This window comes from Papaver somniferum, chromosome 2, assembly GCF_003573695.1.
Source record: "Papaver somniferum cultivar HN1 chromosome 2, ASM357369v1, whole genome shotgun sequence".
In the NCBI taxonomy this organism is placed as follows: Eukaryota; Viridiplantae; Streptophyta; class Magnoliopsida; order Ranunculales; family Papaveraceae; genus Papaver; species Papaver somniferum.
The window spans coordinates 19119541-19138766 of NC_039359.1; the positions used below are offsets into that span (position 1 = coordinate 19119541).

Genomic DNA, 19226 nt, shown 5'->3' on the forward strand with positions numbered 1-19226 from the left:
TTTATACATTCATGGTTGATTGATAGGTCATTTAGGATGCATGCTAAATTGATTTTTAATTAATCTAAAGCTAGTGAAAGTTAGGGGATAAGTAATCGTTTCTTGACTCTTTACATAAGTAGCAAACACGAGACCTTGCGGAGGGATTACGTTGAGCAATTGTGTGTGGAAACAATGTTAGCAAGTAGACCTTGAGCTAAGAGTCTAACTACTAATATAAACCTAATAAATTCATAAATCTTAATTCGTTTAACTAAATTACATCTTGAGTGAGCTACTATTAGGTGGTTTGGTGAATAGAATCCGGCAGTCGAGAACTTTCGTATCTGGTGATACTAGGGATTTAGGGGTTTAGCACTGAGCTAGCTGCTTTACCTACGGTTGGTGATAATCTGTGACTAATAAAAAGTGGAAAAGAACATAACTTGAATCATTGTTTTGCAACGAAGAAGGATTCCCTGATCTAATCTCTCTTATTGATTTCAACTTTATCTTTTTAATTGCTTTGTTTATTCTTTTACTTTATAAAATCTAAACCCCCCCTTTTTTGTGACATTATAAGACAACTAAAACCTCTTGCTCCTCGTGGGAACGATCCTTACTATCGCTATATTACTTTTTAATTAGTGAGAAAAATATTAATTAATTTGTTGTGGTTACGACACACATCAAATTTTGGCGTCGTTTCCGGGGAGCAGCGGAGCAGCTTTAGTTGTTTTTATTTTATTTTTTGCTTCTAATTTTTTTTTTCTAGAATTTTTATTTCAGGTACCAGTTTTCCATGTATGGTGGACAAGAGCAAGCATATTACAACAATCACTACGGTTTTCAACCTCAACATTATGTCAACTTCCACCCATCCTTAGGATACACACTTTATCGATATTCTCATACATATCAACAACCTTATGACGGGTATGTAAGTGAACAATCACTAGGAGGGGAGGATAGTAATGCTTCTAAATCTATGCATGATCTCCTCGGTGTAAGGCAACCTAGTTTGAGGGAACTTGAGAGCATGTTCTATCAATTGATCGATGAAGGCCTAACATCGGATGAAGAAATTCTTCATGCTAAAAGAACTTTAAGAATGGAGCGTGAAAAACGTTATTATATGGGTTGTGATGATGATTTTGAACCTTATGAAAATTATTGTAACAAGAATAAAGTTATTCCAACTCCGGATCATAATAACGATCCTTCACCTATTCAAAAGGAGGAGATTGGATGTAACTTGCCTATTGTTATAAATGGTGTAACACCCTCAAAAGAAGATCTTTCAATTTATACCGAAGAAGATTTTATGATAGAGGAATGGCCCGATTCTGATGACGAGGATGTTGAAGCGGTGATGCTTGAGAATGAAACTGAATTGAATGATTTTGTGGAAGACCCAATTGAACTTTCCAATGATTATAATGATTCCAAGACTTTGGTTAAGGTAGAAAATGACGAAGAATGGTTGCAAGGTTTGATAGAGGACCATGATATACAAGAGGTAAGTAATTCACTTGAATTTTTTAAGGATGAAGAGGATTCCGTAATACAAGAGATTGTGCAAGGTTTGTCTAACTTTTTGCATATTGATTCTTCTCTTTTACCTCTTATTGGTTTGAATGTATGTGCTTCGAAAGTATTTTTGGATGATTTTGTTTCTAGATATCCACCATTGGAAACACTTGATGCTAAAACTATGAAGGTTTGCCAAGAGAAATACATGGAAGTTCCCAAATTCTATGTTCTTTATACACTTCCGAGTGTGGACAAGAATAAGTGTGGGGGAAGTTTCTATCGAGCGATAATTTCACTATTGTTTTCTTGTGCTAACATTTGTATGGAGTTATTGTTTGCAAAACAGGTACTGTGGGTGGATCCCCAAATTTTCAGATTGTTAGTATATGGGGAGTGAATCTTAAAAGAAGCCAAGTCGGGCCGTTGACTTTAAAACAAGCGCTAAATGGGAGGCAACCCATAGGTTTTGTATTTCTTATCCTTTTGTTTTTTGTTTTGTTTATTTATTTTTTCTTGTTCCATATCATGTTAGGATTTCCCACCTTTACTTTACTTAGACGATTCAATTACATTGAGGACAATGTAAGGTTTAAGTGTGGGGGAGTGGTTAAGCCTATTTAAAAAAAAAAAAATTACATAAAACCTCCAACTTTTAGAGATTTTAGAGTCACTAGCATACTTCTAGGTATGTTTAGATAGAGAATTCTGACCGACATAACTGAACTTGGAAGTGTTAGGGAACTACGTTCGGATTTCTTGCTTGTTAGAGTGTTAAATAATGGATTTAATCATGTCGGTGATGCAAATTAGGAGCAGGGAGACATGCATTATTAGAGTTTTTGATCAATCATTAGTGGAGATTACCCTATTTATATCATGCGAGGCACCGAACAGATTTCTTTATAAATAACTAAAGAGCTTTCTTTTGAGTGTGTGTCACCGTACGTTAATTCCGGGTAGAATGGTAAGCTACCCAACCTCCCACCAATAGAAGCACTACTCTTTGATCTCTTGAGTGCTAATTTTGTCAATCATGAGGGTGACGTCTATATATGAAATCCTCCTTTTTGTAGTTCGATTTGCAGTTAGCACCATTCTCTCTCTCGAGAACAACGGATCCATAGAAACACCATCATCATCAACAAGGGAGCGACATCAAAATCTACAAGGAAAGTTGAAAACGTTCAAGGTTTACAAGCAACGGAACAAGAAAAGAGAAAATTTCATATCCAAGTAAAGAAACTAGACAATGAGCGGAATTATATATACATGTTGAAGACTTATTTACAAGAGCAAAGAAAAGCCAAAGGTGAGAATTGTTGAAGTTTATGATTTCGAGACAATATAAGTTGTGAAGAATCAAGCGGTAAAGTACTTTCCCCACGGCCATGGTTTGTTTTTATTTTCACTTTTTTATTTGTATTTTATTTCTCTTGTCTCTAAAAGAAAAAGTAAATCAAAAAAAATGAAAAAAAAAAAACGAGACAAGAAATTTTTTATTTTTGTTTTATTTAATAAGACGTTGGGGAAGGAAAATCTATAAAGAAGTTTCAAGCGACAACGATTTTGCGGAAGAAAGTTACAAATTGTCAAGGATCTATGAATTCAAAAGTTTATCATCAATAGTTGAAGCCGAAGACGAAGACCAAGAAGATGAAGACGAGGAGCGGAATACGTTTCTATTGGATGCCGTGAGAGTGGTGTTATCATCATTGGTGATCGGATGTGAAGGTGAGTAAGTAATCTCATCCTCGATAATAGTGGTTGATTTCCTTTCTTAGAGATCGTCAGAAAAATGGTTTTTCAAAATGTTAAAAGATGTGGGTTTTTAAAATATTTCGGAAGTTGTACTTCCCACCATTCAACGTGTTGCAGGAATTCTCTCTTCATTCCTACCTACACACATGTGAGAACCGTAAAAGTACGTCCTTTGAGTGCAATTTCATAAAATATTTTTTGGTGAGGCAGAAGTCGAGGCGAAATGCTTATTGATCGCTCTCAAACATGCGTTCTCTCATTATGGTGTGGTTATTTCTCACTCAACATTTAAGAATGAGAATATTTTCTTTAGTATTTCTAACTTCTTATTACTAGCATGCAGAAACTCTATGTCCTCATAACTCTTTGGATGCTTGGGACGCTGGAACGCTTTGAAGTTGTAAGTTTTAGTTTGATTTGCTCGAGGACTAGCAAAGTCTAAGTGTGGGGGAATTTGATAGGGTGTAGAATACATCCAATTTATTATCTATTGTTTATGCTTTCTCTGCTATTTTTCTTGTAAATTATGTATTTTACGCGTGTTTTGAGTTTTATAGCTACTTTGGAGTCATGCGGAAGAAAAGAAGAAGAAATCATCCAAATTGAGCGACAAGGGCAAACTAGTCATTTCAGAGGCAAACACAATTCAGAGCCAGTAAGATTGAGCTGACTCGGCTAACTCCCTTCCTTGACCCAGCTGACTAACAGAAGACCGTTAGATTGACAGTTAAATATAACGGTACCGGACAGAATATTCTGTCAGCGGCGATGAAGATTCCAGCGACCGGCAGGGAGCTTTCCGGTGCCGTATTCCGTTGGTACCAGTGAAGTTCCGGTGACTCAATTAATGAAGAATTTTCTAGACTCATGGGTTTGAACAATTGGGCTTGGATTTGGAAAGAGAAGATGGAAGATTTGAGAAAGACTTGGATTTGGAAGTTGAGCTACAAAGGGAAAGTGGTGTTATTATGGAATGAGGATTCTATTCCTAAGAGGATTGCTAGGAAATTGAAGCCTATAAATAGAGAAGTTCTCTACACAACTCTCTACACACCTTTTACACACACAACACTTCTCTTTTCTTTATTCTTTGTGTGAACTTCTTAGCATGAGTAGCTAATTTTATTGATTGAGGATGAATTCCTAGTTCTTGATATGTTTTGAGTTTTTTTTTAAATCTACTTTGAAGTTTTCACATGATTATCGTTTGTTTTTACTAATAGGAATGTTTATACATTCATGGTTGATTGATAGGTCGTTTAGGATGCATACTAAATTGATTTTTAATTGATCTAAAGCTAGTGAAAGTTAGGGGATAAGTAATCGTTTCTTGACTCTTTACACAAGTAGCAAACACGAGACTTGCGGAGGGATTCGTGAGCAATTGTGTGTGGAAACAACGTTAGCAAGTAGACCTTGAGCTAAGAGTCTAACTACTAATAAACCTAATAAATTCATAAATCTTAATCGTTTAACTAAATTACATCTTGAGTGAGCTATTAGGTGGTTTGGTGAATAGAATCGGTAGTCGAGAACTTCGTATCGGTGATACTAGGGATTTAGGGGTTTAGCACTGAGCTAGCTGCTTTACCTACGGTTGGTGATAATCTGTGACTAAAAAGTGGAAAAACATAACTTGAATCATTGTTTTGCAACGAAGAAGGATTCCTGATCTAATCTCTCTTATTGATTTCAACTTTATCTTTTAATTGCTTTGTTTATTCTTTTACTTTATAAAATCTAAACCCCCCCTTTTTTGTGACATTATAAGACAACTAAAACCTCTTGCTCCTCGTGGGAACGATCCTTACTATCGCTATATTACTTGTTAATTAGTGAGAAAAATATTAATTAATTTGTTGTGGTTACGACACATCAAATTTTGGCGCCGCTCCGGGGAGCAGCGGAGCAGCTTTAGTTGTTTTTATTTTATTTTTTGCTTCTAATTTTTTTTTCTAGAATTTTTATTTCAGGTACCAGTTTTCCATGTATGGTGGACAAGAGCAAGCATATTACAACAATCATACGGTTTTCAACCTCAACATTATGTCAACTTCCACCCATCCTTAGGATACACACTTTATGGATATTCTCATACATATCAACAACCTTATGACGGGTATGTAAGTGAACAATCACTAGGAGGGGAGGATAGTAATGCTTCTAAATCTATGCATGATCTCCTCGGTGTAAGGCAACCTAGTTTGAGGGAACTTGAGAGAGATGTTCTATCAATTGATCGATGAAGGCCTAACATCGGATGAAGAAATTCTTCAGCTAAAAGAACTTTAAGAATGGAGCGTGAAAAACGTTATTATATGGGTTGATGATGATTTTGAACCTTATGAAAATTATTGTAACAAGGATAAAGTTATTCCAACTCCGGATCATAATAACGATCCTTCACCTATTCAAAAGGAGGAGATTGGATGACTTGCCTATTGTTTAAATGGTGTAACACCCTCAAAAGAAGATCTTTCAATTTATACCGAAGAAGATTTTATGATAGAGGAATGGCCCGATTCTGATGACGAGGATGTTGAAGCGTGATGCTGAGAATGAAACGAATTGAATGATTTTGTGGAAGACCCAATTGAACTTTCCAATGATTATAATGATTCCAAGACTTTGGTTAAGGTAGAAAACGACGAAGAATGGTTGCAAGGTTTGATAGAGGACCATGATATACAAGAGGTAAGTAATTCACTTGAATTTTTAAGGATGAAGAGGATTCCGTAATACAAGAGATTGTGCAAGGTTTGTCTAATTTGCATATTGATTCTTCTCTTTACCTCTTATTGGTTTGAATGTATGTGCTTCGAAAGTATTTTTGGATGATTTTGTTTCTAGATATCCACCATTGGAAACACTTGATGCTAAAACTATGCAGGTTTGCCAAGAGAAATACATGGAAGTTCCCAAATTCTATGTTCTTTATACACTTCCGAGTGTGGACAAGAATAAGTGTGGGGGAAGTTTCTATCGAGCGATAATTCACTATTGTTTTCTTGTGCTAACATTTGTATGGAGTTATTGTTTGCAAAACAGGTACTGTGGGTGGATCCCCAAATTTTCAGATTGTTAGTATATGGGGAGTGAATCTTACAAGAAGCCAAGTCGGGCCGTCGACTTTAAAACAAGCGCTAAATGGGAGGCAACCCATAGGTTTTGTTCTTATCCTTTTGTTTTTGTTTTGTTTATTTATTTTTCTTGTTCCATATCATGTTAGGATTTCCCACCTTTACTTTACTTGGACGATTCAATTACATTGAGGACAATGTAAGGTTTAAGTGTGGGGGAGTGGTTAAGCTATTTAAAAAAAAAAATTACATAAAACCTCCAACTTTTAGAGATTTTAGAGTCACTAGCATACTTCTAGGTATGTTTACATAGAGAATTCTGACCGACATAACTGAACTTGGAAGTGTTAGGGAACTACGTTCGGATTTCTTGCTTGTTAGAGTGTTAAATAATGGATTTAATCATGGTGATGCAAATTAGAGCAGCAGGGAGACATGCATTATTAGAGTTTTTGATCAATCATTAGTGGAGATTACCCTATTTATATCATGCGAGGCACCGACCAGATTTCTTTATAAATAACTAAAGAGCTTTCTTTTGAGTGTGTGTCACCGTACGTTAATTCGGGTAGAATGGTGAGCTACCCAACCTCCCACCAATAGAAGCACTACTCTTTGATCTCTTGAGTGCTAATTTTGTCAATCATGAGGGTGACGTCTATAGATGAAATCCTCCTTTTGTAGTTCGATTTGCAGTTAGCACCATTCTCTCTCGAGAAACAACGGATCCATAGAAACACCATCATCATCAACAAGGGAGCGACATCAAAATCTACAAGGAAAGTTGAAAACGTTCAAGGTTTACAAGCAACGGAACAAGAAAAGAGAAAATTTCATATCCAAGTAAAGAAACTAGACAATGAGCGGAATTATATATACATGTTGAAGACTTATTTACAAGAGCAAAGAAAAGCCAAAAGGTGAGAATTGTTGAAGTTTATGATTTCGAGACAATATAAGTTGTGAAGAATCAAGCGGTAAAGTACTTTCCCACGGCCATGGTTTGTTTTTATTTTCACTTTTTTTTGTATTTTATTTCTCTTGTCTCTAAAAAAAAAGTAAATCAAAAAAAATGAAAAAAAAAAAACGAGACAAGAAATTTTTTTTTTTGTTTATTTAATAAGACGTTGGGGAAGGAAAATCTATGAAGTTTCAAGCGACAACGATTTTGGGAAGAAAGTTACAAATTGTCAAGGATCTATGAAATTCAAAAGTTTATCATCAATAGTTGAAGCCGAAGACGAAGACCAAGAGATGAAGACGAGGAGCGGAATACGTTTCTATTGGATGCCGTGAGAGGGTGTTATCATCATTGGTGATCGGATGTGAAGGTGAGTAAGTAATCTCATCCTCGATAATAGTGGTTGATTTCCTTCTTAGAGATCGTCAGAAAAATGGTTTTTCAAAATGTTAAAAGATGTGGGTTTTTAAAATATTTCGGAAGTTGTACTTCCCACCATTCAACGTGTTGCAGGAATTCTCTCTTCATTCCTACCTACACACATGTGAGAACCGTAAAAGTACGTCCTTTGAGTGCAATTTCATAAAATATTTTTGGTGAGGCAGAAGTCGAGGCGAAATGCTTATTGATCGCTCTCAAACATGCGTTCTCTCATTATGGTGTGGTTATTTCTCACTCAACATTTAAGAATGAGAATATTTCTTTAGTATTTCTAACTTCTTATTACTAGCATGCAGAAACTCTATGTCCTCATAACTCTTTGGATGCTTGGGACGCTGGAACGCTTTGAAGTTGTAAGTTTAGTTTGATTTGCTCGAGGACTAGCAAAGTCTAAGTGTGGGGGAATTTGATAGGGTGTAGAATACATCCAATTTATTATCTATTGTTTATGCTTTCTCTGCTATTTTTCTTGTAAATTATGTATTTTACGGTGTTTTGAGTTTTATAGCTACTTTGGAGTCATGCGGAAGAAAAGAAGAAGAATCATCCAATTGAGCGACAAGGGCAAACTAGTCATTTCAGAGGCAACACAATTCAGAGCCAGTAAGATTGAGCTGACTCGGCTAACTCCTTCCTTGACCCAGGACTAACAGAAGACCGTTAGATTGACAGTTAAATATAACGGTACGGACAGAATATTCTGTCAGCGGCGATGAGATTCAGCGACCGGCAGGGAGCTTTCGGTGCCGTATTCGTTCCGTTGGTACCAGTGAAGTTCGGTGACTCAATTAATGAAGAATTTTCTAGACTCATGGGTTTGAACAATTGGGCTGGATTTGGAAAGAGAAGATGGAAGATTTGAGAAAGGACTTGGATTTGGAAGTTGAGCTGAGCTACAAGGGAAAGTGGTGTTATTATGGAATGAGGATTCTATTCCTAGAGGATTGCTAGGAAATTGAAGCCTATAAATAGAGAAGTTCTCTACACAATCTCTACACACCTTTTACACACACAACACTTCTTTTTTTATTCTTTGTGTGAACTTCTTAGCATGAGTAGCTAATTTTATTGATTGAGGATGAATTCCTAGTTCTGATATGTTTTGAGGTTTTTTTTAAATCTACTTGAAGTTTTCACATGATTATCGTTTGTTTTTACTAATAGGAATGTTTATACATTCATGGTTGATTGATAGGCGTTTAGGATGCATACTAAATTGATTGATTTGTAATTGATCTAAAGCTAGTGAAAGTTGGGGGATATAAGTAATCGTTTCTTGGATCTTTACATAAGTAGCAAACACGAGACTTGCGGAGGGATTACGGTGAGAGCAATTGTGTGTGGAAACAAGTTAGCAAGTAGACCTTTGAGCTAAGAGTCTAACTACTAATATAAACCTAATAAATTCATAAATCTTAATGCGTTTAACTAAATTACATCTTGAGTGAGCTACTACTAGGTGGTTTGGTGAATAGAATCCGGTAGTCGAGAACTTCCGTATCGGTGATACTAGGGATTTAGGGGTTTAACACTGAGCTAGCTGCTTTACCTACGGTTGGTGATAATCTGTGACTAATAAAAAGTGGAAAAGAACATAACTTGAATCATTATTTTGCAACGAAGAAGGATTCCCTGATCTAATCTCTCTTATTGATTTCAACTTTATCTTTTTAATTGCTTTGTTTATTCTTTTACTTTATAAAATCTAAAGCCCCCCGTTTTTTGTGACATTATAAGATAACTAAAACCTCTTGCTCCTCGTGGGAACGATCCTTACTATCGCTATATTACTTGTTAATTAGTGAGAAAATATTAATTAATTTGTTGTGGTTACGACACACATCAAATTTTAATGCGTTTAACCTAATAAATTCATAAATCTTAATGCGTTTAACTAAATTACATCTTGAGTGAGCTACTACTAGGTGGTTTGGTGAATAGAATCCGGTAGTCGAGAACTTCCGTATCCGGTGATACTAGGGATTTAGGGGTTTAGCACTGAGCTAGATGCTTTACCTACGGTTGGTGATAATCTGTGACTAATAACATGTGGATGAAAAACATAACTTGAATCATTGTTTTGCATCGAAGAAAGGATTCCTTGATCTAATCTCTCTTATTGATTTTCCTTTATCTTTTAATTGCTTTGTTTATTTATTTTTCTTTATAAAATCTAAAACCAAAATCCCCCTTTGTGACATTATAAGACAACTAAAACCTCTTGCTCCTCGTGGGAACGATCCTTACTATCGCTATATTACTTGTTAATTAGTGAGAAAAATATTAATTAATTTGTTGTGGTTACGACACGCATCAGAGATGCATGAATAAACTTCGTATGTTATGTTTTCAATTTAAACGAATTGAAACAAACGTATATATACATGGAACAAGTCAAGTCTCTGTTACTAACTTTGAACGGAAGGATGATGTGTTCGTTGATGCCGATACGTCTCCAGGTTCTTCAGTGTAACATGGGCGAGTTTTAAAATTTATATTATTCCTATTCTAACCCAACAAAGTTGATTCTAGTAATCAAATCAAGCAGCTTCAAGTTTTGGAACTAAAATATGACAACCAAACTTGCCATACCAACTCTTAGCGAGTTCAACCGAGCAATTCTCTAACAATATCCCATGTTTGTTAATTTTATCGACAAAATTCTTTAAATATGGAGAACACAAGAATTAAAAGATAAATATATCACATCACGTAAAATTCTCTTAATTCAATCTTCATATGCTTGATTCCAAGTTTCAACGGCACAATAACCTGCAGATATTAAAAAACAATGATGCCGTTGAAGCATTTGAATAACAAAAAGCTTTACTCCCCCTAAATGAAAGATCGGTATATATTCAATCTGAACATATTTCTAATTCATATTAGTAGTATGGAATACTATACAACATGATATTTTTCTCCCCCTTGATCAATGCTTTATTATTTTCCGTTATGATAGTACCTTTCAGCACATATATCCTTTCTCAATGATTGTAAGTCGTTGTATATATACTCCATATATTTCTCCCCATTTTTGTCACAAAAGTGACAAAGGTACGAAAAACACAACAAGTATTTTGAAAGGACTCTCAAGTTTGTAAGAACTTGATACAACCTATAAGAGATGAAGTGAATCGGAGATCTAACACACCAATTTTCATAAGCACCACTAAAACTGAAACTACCAGAGTAATTTTTTTAGCCTTTTACCAAGGAACAATTACCCGTAGTAATCTTCTTTTATTTCGAAAACCAACTAAGATCAGAATTAACTTAGTTACCTATCTGGATCTAATGATAAAGTAATTGTACATTGTTTTGATAAGCCAAACTAGGTTAGAAAACTAGTTTCTTATTAGGAACCAATTATACTTAAATCATTGTACATTATTTCGTAAGCAAAAACTAAGATCAAAATTAACTTAGTTTTCTTACCAAGAAAACGGTTAACAAAATTAATCTTAACCTGACTTTGATAAGCCAAACTAGAATCGAAATCGATCTAGTTAGTTATCAGGATGATATTATAAAAAGCAATTCCTCCTCAAATTTCCACAACTATACACCCCACAAAAATATATCATCAAACGCAAGTTCAAAGTAGAACTCTCCCTCATTATTGTATGTTATTCTATGCAAAAAAAATAAAAAACACAGAAACAACCTTCACCAGAAAAAGGTCAAGATGATCTTAGTCATTACTTGCAAAAGTGAAAGACTAATGCCAAAACAAGTCATATTTATACCGAATACACAATTTATAGAACATAGATCGATATTAGTATATATGTGACTCACATATGAGTTAAATCACCATCATCTTCTTATGATTATTTGATAAAGAAACCCAAAAGGGTTAGATGTGAAATCCACTAAGTCAAAAAGTCATAAAATCATAAAAAGGAAAGCCAATATGATATCAAAACTCGCAGTTAATGAAAACCAAATTTTATCTCACAACCGAAAGCAAAGAGACATATGGAACAAAAAAAAGTTGCAAAATCAAACTATCAAAAGAATAACCCAAGATTTATAAATTAAAGCTTATCATTAACTTTTTTGTTGATAGTTCCAAATTATACAAATATTGAAATAGATCAACAATTGAATAGTTTAGTATCATAAAAAATTAAACAACAAGGATCTTTCTTAATCTTTGGATGTGTTATGGTTATTTACCGATGTTTCTTCAGTGTCCAAACTCTTGAAATAGGTCTCAATAAACTTTTCAAAAACCATTTCTTGTTTTTCTAGTTTCTCAACTTGTTCTTTCATAAGTTCAAGATCTACAGCAGTCTCTTCAATCTTTTGTTTCAGCCAATCCTAATTCTGATATGATACGTTTCTTCAGTGTTCAAACTCTTGAAATAGGTCTCAATAAACTTTTCAGAAACTATCTCTTGTTTTTCTAGTTTCTCAACTTGTTCTTTCATAAGTTCAAGATCTACAACAGTCTCTTCAATCTTTTCTTTCATCCAATCCTAATTCTGATATAATACGATGAGATTGGTTATGAGTTCTTCAAAACTGTAAATATAATCAACCATCCTATCAGCAGGAAAGCGCTTGGTTACCTTTGGATCTTGATAATCAAAAGCAGAAGGAATGATTCCTTTTGATATCCATCAATACTATCAACCAAGTCAGGCATGGAGTTAGGGACATTCTTTTTCTTTCTCTCAGTATCGATCCCTTGATAATTATTAACTGAAAAACACAGGGGTACCAAAATACACCACCAATTTTTTCTTAGGCAGCCTGTATTAAATTCCGAGAGTTCAACTTAATGAATCTGAATCAAGAATGAATATCCAAAGTTATATCTCTTTCTCTCACAATCAGAACGTTTACAGAGATAAGTCCGTGAACCTGATTTCTGGATGAAAGTACTTGGTGATTACAAAGATCAATTTCCAAGTATCAATCAAGTTGTATCCAACAAACAAAGATGGATGTATCTATTTTGATTGATTAATGCACAACCTGTGATATTTTAATTGTAAAGATAAACAATATAATGCGGAAAATAAATAACACAGACACCAGAAGTTTTGTTAACGAGGAAACCGCAAATGCAGAAAAACCCCGGGACCTAGTCCACATTGAACACCAAAATGTATTAAGCCGCTACAGACACTAGCCTACTACCATGTACGGAGGTCCAAAAGAACATGACATATTACAAGGACAAGTTAATGATCTTTTAGAAAAAGGTTTGATTAGATTAAATAAAAGTCCTTGTGCTAGGCCATCCTTTAGTAGACAAGAAAGATGGAAGGCATCGTATGTGTATAGATTATACTGGATTGTGGTTGAGACCGAATTAAACCCTCCCATAAATTCAGTTACAGTCGCGTTCCTTACGCCTCTTGAATCCCAGTGGGACTCCGCGCATTTGATTTCCTTAACTGACGTCAGACCAACTAAGAGTTGCTTAACCTCAATTGAAGACTTTAAAACCAATATGCTGATGGAAATCGATAGAAATAGACAAAGTCTAGCTAATCTCAAAATCCAGACTTATGGAACCCAAATTGCATCCTAGATTATTATTCACCTCACAAGTATAAAACTTATGGAATCATCAAATTCTGAGACGAAGATAACTTTGATGATTTCTATCTATCTTGTTCAAGTGAACAGCTCAATAATCGAACAAGATCAGGATACTCGAGCTATCAATATAAACAATAGTTGGACCTGGCTTCATGAATCCCTATGAAGTCTTTGTAGTCTCTAAACCCTAAAAAGGGTTTTAGGAAGGGTACGACTATAGTTACAACTAGGACACACCAAGAAAGGTAGTGTCGAGATTCAAAGATCCCAGTTGCTTGAAGTTCCCCTTTTATAGACATTCAAAGCATAGGTTGCTTTGGTTTTAAGCTAAAATAGATTTGGAACCATGCAAAAAATATCCACCATTAGATGAATCTTTGAATCTGATTTACATAACAAGATATACACTCTGGTTAGGATGAACCGTAACCGAACCATGTATAAGACCACACTCATGAATGGTTAGCCGAAGCTATCCAACTGAACTATAAGCTTGAGCATTTTCATAAACACCTAAGACTTAACTCTAAACACAATCAAGTGATCAAATATGTCTATGGTGTTTTTAGAGATTATTCAAATGCAAAATTATCTCGGAGAAATAATTTATCTCATAAGAATTTAATCGACATGGTAAGTAGGTGTAGAAGATACAATTATTTAACTTGTACGTGAACAGTTATGTCACAGTACGTGTACCAGTATGTAAAACTTAAGACATAACCGAGTTTCGGAGTCCACAGAACTTTTCTGGTATGCGTATTGGTATGGATACCACAAATCATAGCCGAGTTCTGGAGTCAACACAACTCTTATGGTACGTGTACTAGTATCAATACCATTTAAATATAGCCACGTTCCGGAGTCCACAAAAAATTTCTGGTACGTGTACCGGTATGGATACCAAACCGGTTCCGTAATTCACAGTTCTTTTTTAGTATGCGTACTGGTTGGCTTACCAATCCGGATTCACGAGTTCCCGGATATTTAAAGGTGCACATACGAATATGTATTAGAGCATAGCTCGATTGAACCCACCAAGCGTTGGTATGTCAAGTTTGGTTGTCATATTTTAGTGAATCAAAAATCATGTTAAGAGTCGATGTTAGCTTGAAAGTATTAGGATATGAGACTTTACAAGTATTGCGAAGACTTGAAGATATGAAGAAGCAAGGATCTACAATGACAACATCATCCTTCCACTTGAGGTTATTGATATTTGACTTGAACTGTTTCATTCCCTAACGTATCTTTCAAGTCGTGCATATTGAAAACAAAATTGCGAAGCATGATTGAACTCTAGATAGACATAGTATTAAGGAATACAATACGAGGTTTATTGCTTAACCATTAAACCTTGTATTTAAGACACCGCCATAATCATTTGAATGCTATTGTGATTATGTATGTGTATGAGGTGAGGATTTCATCCTAGGGAATAATGTTCACATGTGTTCTAAGAAATTAAATTCATGAACTTGGTTTGTGAATCGAAAAGGAAATTGCCAGGTGTTATTGGTATTGTTATTCATTGCATATCTTGTGAACAACCAATATGTGTGATTAGTATAACCGTTCATGACTTGTTTGTGTTCTTGGTAAAACTATTCACAAAGGCCTGACTTATGTATTGGTATGACTTCTATTAGTGAAACCGATCTTAAGTAATCACCTGAGATAGTATGAAACCGATCTATTGTGATTTTATGTCTGACCAAATCTGGGTAAAGGGAAACCGATCCTAGTAAAGGGTGCAGTACATCACAAAGGGGAATCGATCCTTGTATGAGGTGCAACAAGTTTATAGCAGAAAGGGGAACCGATCCTATGGACATGTGCAACACATTTTTAGGCAAAGGGGAACCGATCCTATGGACATGTGCAACACATTTTTAGGCAAAGGGGAACCGATCCTATGAACATGTTGATAAACACATTTTTGTGTCCGATTTTTCTCGATTCTATATATTGTTAGGGCTCATTTTTGTACTTATTATGGTGTTTTATTTATTTATAGGTATTTTTGGCCAATAAACATTTTTGGAAAAAATTGTCTCGAAAAGTTGTCGGAAAGCACCCTGAGGACATTTGCTATTCAGACCCTCACTTTGGATAAGGGGTAACCTAATTACTAAGGGGCATCCCATTTCCAGGTAGCTGCTAATCGCACCCCTACCCTGGATAAGGGGCAACCATCTTCAACGTTTCAAAAACCAAGTTTTGGCGGGAAATATCTTGGCAGTGAAGAACAGATTAGGGTTCTTGATTTGGAGGAGTTTGAGGTCGATTAAACCTCTGATTTTCATAGGATAGACTCCTTATGGGTCTAGGAATCTGATATGGGTGTTGAAATCGATTAGACTGGGCTCAATCGACGGATTTTTATCACAACAGAAATATATGGAAAGTCACGTGTGTGACCTGTTTTAGGAATTTTTGAGAGATTAAAGTGTTATAAACCTTCCCAAAGATTTGTATCTATCTAAGGAAGAGTTGAGAATAAAAAGGAAAGCTCAGAAACGCGTAGAAATTCTAAAACAAGAAATTGCCGCAACTTTTCTGTGAAGAGAAGGAAAGAGATTTTGGAAGATTTGGGAGAGATTTAATCGGTATTTTTGATATAAATAGATTGTTTGGGTCATATAGAAGGGGTGTCGAGAGTTTGGGGACCTGAAGAGAGCCAGAGAAGAAGAAATCAGAGTTTTATCAAACTCTGTTTCTGTTGCTGCTGTTGCTGAAGAGGAAGAACACGAAGAACATTGACGCACAAGCAACTGTCGCAGAAAACTATCGTTGTTTCACAGCATTTGCATTAGGTCTTTAGCTACTATTTCTCCCTATAACAGTGATTCTGCAACACCAACAAACTGTTGCGAATCGTCTGTATTATCACTTTTCAACTTTTTAATCATCTTTTAAGCCATGAACAAATATTTTGAGATCATGATTAATATGAGGAGATAAACCCCATTGCTGAGGCGATATAGGAAGTTATTTTTCCAACAAAAAGTGGTATATTCTTATTTATTTATTTATCGCAATTATTTTTATGATTGTTTTGCCTTGAGTGAAAATTGTTTGAATGATTCTTGTTAAGCAATTGTTATTTCTTTTGATAGAGCATGCTTGGACCTAGGTTTTTGATGTTCTATGCTTCGGATTTACACTTGTTATTTTGAGAATCTACTTGTTGCAATAGTTTAGAATCAAATTGAACGAAAAAAATTGCATGAATATAAATATTGGATTAAATCACTTTGAATTTGGAAAACAGTGGAATCTTAGCCTCAGTGTTCTTTTAATATTGATATCATTTTTGTTTGAGTTTGTTATAATTTTTATTGTGTTTTCTATTTTAGTTTTGAATTTAAGTCTAATAAAATCCTTCACAAGTTCGAGAATCGAATCACTTTTTACCACTATATACAAAACACATCAATTTTTGGCGCCACCGACGCGGACTTGTTTTAGGGTTTTAGATTTATTTATTTTTCATTTTTTTAATTTTTTTTGTCCTTTTTTATGTTTTTGGGTATTTATCTTGTGTCTACAGGTTCTGGATCATAAAGAAAATTGAGCCAAAGAGTTTGGTGATTTCATAAAGACTTGGAGCTAAAGATTAAAGCAAAAAGAACAGAAAAGAAGACAATTTTATTTTAGACAATTTTAGTTTAGGGTTTGTTTATTTTCTTTTAGGAAAAAAAAAACTGTATTAGGGTTTATTATTTTTGTAATTTTTCTTTACTTTTTTTTTGGACTTTTGGACTTTTGTACTTTGGGACATTATTATTATTTATTTATTTTGCCCTACGGAAGGGTATTTTAGATATAAACTGTTTGCAGAGAAGGAGTACAATTACGATATTGTCTATGCACCTTGGGTTCGTACACTAGACATCGGAGTCAGTGGCCCGAGTCGACTATAACCGATTCATCCCCCGTCTAGAACGGGAGGTAAGATTCTAAACACTCGCGAATCCCCTGTCAGCGAGTTACTGGACTTCTTCGTATGCATATATGTTGAGGACTGAATACAGACATTTATTTTTCTAGTAAAGGGCAAGGCCTGGCCATACAAGATAAGGGTTCGGATTTCATCACAGTTCTCTTCTTGCCCGCTTTAGGAACACGTAACCTACGCGAACCTAAGCCTAAAATTTTGACTAGAACGAGACCAATAGGGTAACGAGCTTAAAAGGAAAGTCATTCGAAAAATATTGGTTACTCTCTTAAGCATACTTCGAAGTTCTTGACGGTTTCTGTAGGTTGAATGCGTGACTGCGCCGCCTTGTAATACCGGTGAGGCCTTGGGTATCAAAGCTCCACCGAGCTTCCCTCGCCTCTATTCAACTTACGTTAACTCGGATTGATTCCAGAGGGGTTTGCTTAAATTGTAACGAATTCCCGTTCGAAGGATTAAAAGCTGGTCTAGAAACAATCTAAGTGGAGCCATCATGCTTTTTGTTTGCTAGAATCAATAGGTTTGATTTGGTTGAGTCGGCCTTGATCTGTGTTTGCTTACCCTTCCAATTTAGAAAATTCTATTGTATGCCTGAACGTAAAAGAGACGCACTAGGTAGATTTGTTAAAGAGAAACCTAGTAGTTTGAAGGGTCTCGATTACCTTAATCTAGAAAGTCCGACTTTTGAAGAGTCTTTTTTTGAACGTCCATTGACCGAGGAGAGAATCCATGTTGCTCCGATAGCGCCAGAAATGGCAACTTTTAAAGCTTTGTTGAATCCAACTAGGATTACTCGTCCTTCGTGTATTAAGTTAGCTGAAACGGAGGCACCCTATGAACTGAAACCTGGGACCTTACATATGCTCCCAATCTTTTTAGGGAAATAAAATGAAAACCCTTATTACCATGTTAGGGATTTTGAGGAAATTTGTAGTACTCTAAGAATTAGAGTCTTAGATGATGATGCTTTGAAACTTAGGTTATTCCCATTTTCCCTGAAAGATAAGGCCAAGTCGTGGCTTTATAGTTTGGACTCCGAGTCAATTGAGACATATGAACAACTTACATCTGCCTTTTTCAATAAGTTTTTCCCTAGGCACAAAACATCGTCTATTAGGACTCAAATATGCACATTTTCACAACAAGAGGGAGAATCTTTATATAGGTATTTGGAAAGGTTCAATGATTTATTATCCCAGTGTCCTCATCATGGTTTAGAAAAGGTTAGGCTAGTTCAGATCCTTTATGAGGGTTTAGATTATTCCACAACGACCATGGTTGAGTCTCTATGCACTGGTGGATTTGAAAACCAAACTGTTGATGCGGCGATGGAATTTTTTAATGAAATCGCCGAAAAAACCCAGCAATGGGAAAATATTAGGGCACCCCATAAAACAATTCTTTTAAGTAGAGGAAACGATAATAGGGTAGAAGGAGGCTATGAATCAGATGCCAAAATTGTTGCTATAGCAAAAAGGTTAGAAGCCTTAGAAGTGGGCAAGACTAGTGGTAGAGTGGAGCCTTTTTGGGAAGGCCAGAATATTGAAGAGCAAGCCAATGCTCTTTATAATAACACTAGATTTGATAACCGTCAAAATATTGACCCATATTCAGAAACCTATAATCCTGGTTGGAGAAACTATTCGAACCTTTCTTGGTCTAAGGGCCAAAGTCAAGGTCAGTTTAGTAATTCTAATGCTCCCCCAGGTTTTGGCTATACTAAGAATCCTTCAGGATTAGCTCAGTTTCAGAATCAGTCAGATAAGAAAATCCTAAGTTTAGAGGAATCTCTCGCCTTGTTAACTCAGCAAATGCAAAATTTTAGTTATCCGTAGAACAGAGTCTACAAGCTAGTAACAGGATAGGACAAGAAAATAGTCAGGCTATTTCCAAGTTAAAAACCCAGGTTGGTCTGATAAGTGATTTTTTGAGAGAAAAAGGTAAGTTTCCTAGT

At 35.4% G+C, this 19226-nt stretch overlaps 1 pseudogene; it reads right to left on the reverse strand.

The window, feature by feature from the left end:
- Positions 1-18388: 18388 nt before the first annotated feature.
- LOC113354928 lies at positions 18389-18488 on the reverse strand (annotated as a pseudogene).
- Between the last annotated feature and the right edge of the window lie 738 nt (positions 18489-19226).